The following is a 2,109-nucleotide window of genomic DNA, read 5'->3' as shown; positions in this document are numbered from 1 at the left end:
CCTAAGGAATCTTAGCACAGTGTTAGGAAGAGTAAAAGAAACTGTTTCCCTTGCTCAGTAGTCTGAATCAGTGCTTGGGATGTTAAAATAGCTGCAAACCCTGTGGGAGGGCCTGACCACGCGGTGGCGCAGTGGATAGAGCGTCGGACTGGGATGTGGAGGACCCAGGCTCGAGACTTCGAAGTCGCCAGCTTGAGCATGGGCTCATCTAGTTTGAGCAAAGCTCACCATCTTGGACCCAAGGTTGGTGACTCAAGCAAGGGGTTACTCCGTCTGCTGAAGGCCCATGGTCAAGGCACATATGAGAAAGCAATCAATGAACAACTAAGGTGTCGCTGCTTCTCATTTCTCTCCGTCCCTGTCTATCCCTCTCTATGGCTCTCTCTCTGTCTCTGTAAAAAAACAACAACAACCCTGTGGGAGGAAAGAACAAACATAACTGCACTATGAAAAATAGGATAAACTTTTGGACTTTCTTATAATAGAATTTTAAATCCGTGTATTTTTTTTTTTTTCATTTTTCTGAAGCTGGAAACAGGGAGAGACAGTCAGACAGACTCCCGCATGCGCCCAACCGGGATCCACCTGGCACGCCCACCATGGGGCGACGCTCTGCCCACCAGGGGGTGATGCTCTGCCCATCCTGGGCGTCGCCATGTTGCGACCAGAGCTACTCTAGCGCCTGAGGCAGAGGCCACAGAGCCATCCCCAGCGCCCGGGCCATCTTTGCTCCAATGGAGCCTTGGCTGCGAGAGGGGAAGAGAGAGACAGAGAGGAAAACGTGGCGGAGGGGTGGAGAAGCAAATGGGCGCTTCTCCTGTGTGCCCTGGCCGGGAATCGAACCCGGGTCCTCCGCATGCTAGGCCGACGCTCTACCGCTGAGCCAACCGGCCAGGGCAATCCGTGTATTTTTTAAATTAAAATACAAATATATATGTATGTTTCACAAAGATGTTTGGGGACATTGGGGAGGAAAAATTGGCCATCTTAGTCCACCTTGCTTATTGAGATATATCAATCTAAACAACATTTATAAGAAAAGAAGGGAAATTCAGTGTGGACATCTGGTGGTGGAAGTTTGGCATGGAAAAGGCGGGTAAGAGAAGCTTCTCATACTTGCAGATTATCAGTGGGAAAATATCATGATCATTAGCCATGTTCCAAAAGACTATCAAATAAGATGCTGTGAAAAGTGGATGAGGATAAAGCCAAGGAGTATTTCGATTAAGAACTATGATGCTCAGTTGTGAAGTGAGGCAATAAGAGCAGTAGGAACAAGCAATTCTTTCAAGAAAAATGGCTACAAATGAGAAAGAAGTAGTAGTAGCTAAAGGGAGACCTGGGATGGAAGAAGACAAATGAATATCAACTTTTTGGCTTAGAAGACCAGGTTGATGGTGGTGTCATTACAGATATTAAGGAACAGAACATAGTGCTGGGAAGGTTATGAAAGAATCAACATCAGCAAGGCTGTTACTGCCTCCATGGACAAAGGCTCATTGGGTGATACATAAGACCTCTCTTTTCTGGCATTCAGAAGTTTGTCTGAACCAGGGAGACAGAATTCCTCCAGGATCCTTGGCTAACTGGAGGAGGGATTGGTCTTAAGGAAGAGCTACATAGACTTACTGCTAATAAAAGTAAGTTAGTGGTCTACAAACTAATGAAAAACAAACTGTGTATTACTATACTTTAAAAAATAAGTTGGTGGGGAAGAACAGGCAGGGAGGAGTAAATCAATTCTATTTTGATCATGTTGAATTTTGATCGTCTACTGAAAACCCAAGATGTAGAAGGGCTGTCAGGCAAGGGCACAATGAGCAGGACATGGCTGCCTAACTTCTTTCATGAACAAATGTGTATTAAGTATCTCTACTGTAGACCAGGCACTGGCTTTTGCACAAGGGATACATGTGTTTAAGAAATCTTCCTGCAGTTAAGAGCTGAAGGTGAAGGTATCCAGAGTTAGGTAAGTTTGTAGTAGCTCTTGGGACAGGTCTCTATTGAAAGCATTCCTCCTATTTTCCACACTTCAGCTATTTACCATATTCCTCTTTACTTTCACATAACTTGTCCTTTTGGTGACCATTTTTATTTTTTTACTTCCAG

The sequence above is a fragment of the Saccopteryx bilineata genome, chromosome 2 (genome assembly GCF_036850765.1).
Source record: "Saccopteryx bilineata isolate mSacBil1 chromosome 2, mSacBil1_pri_phased_curated, whole genome shotgun sequence".
Lineage (NCBI taxonomy): Eukaryota > Metazoa > Chordata > Mammalia > Chiroptera > Emballonuridae > Saccopteryx > Saccopteryx bilineata.
This window is presented reverse-complemented; position numbering follows the sequence as displayed.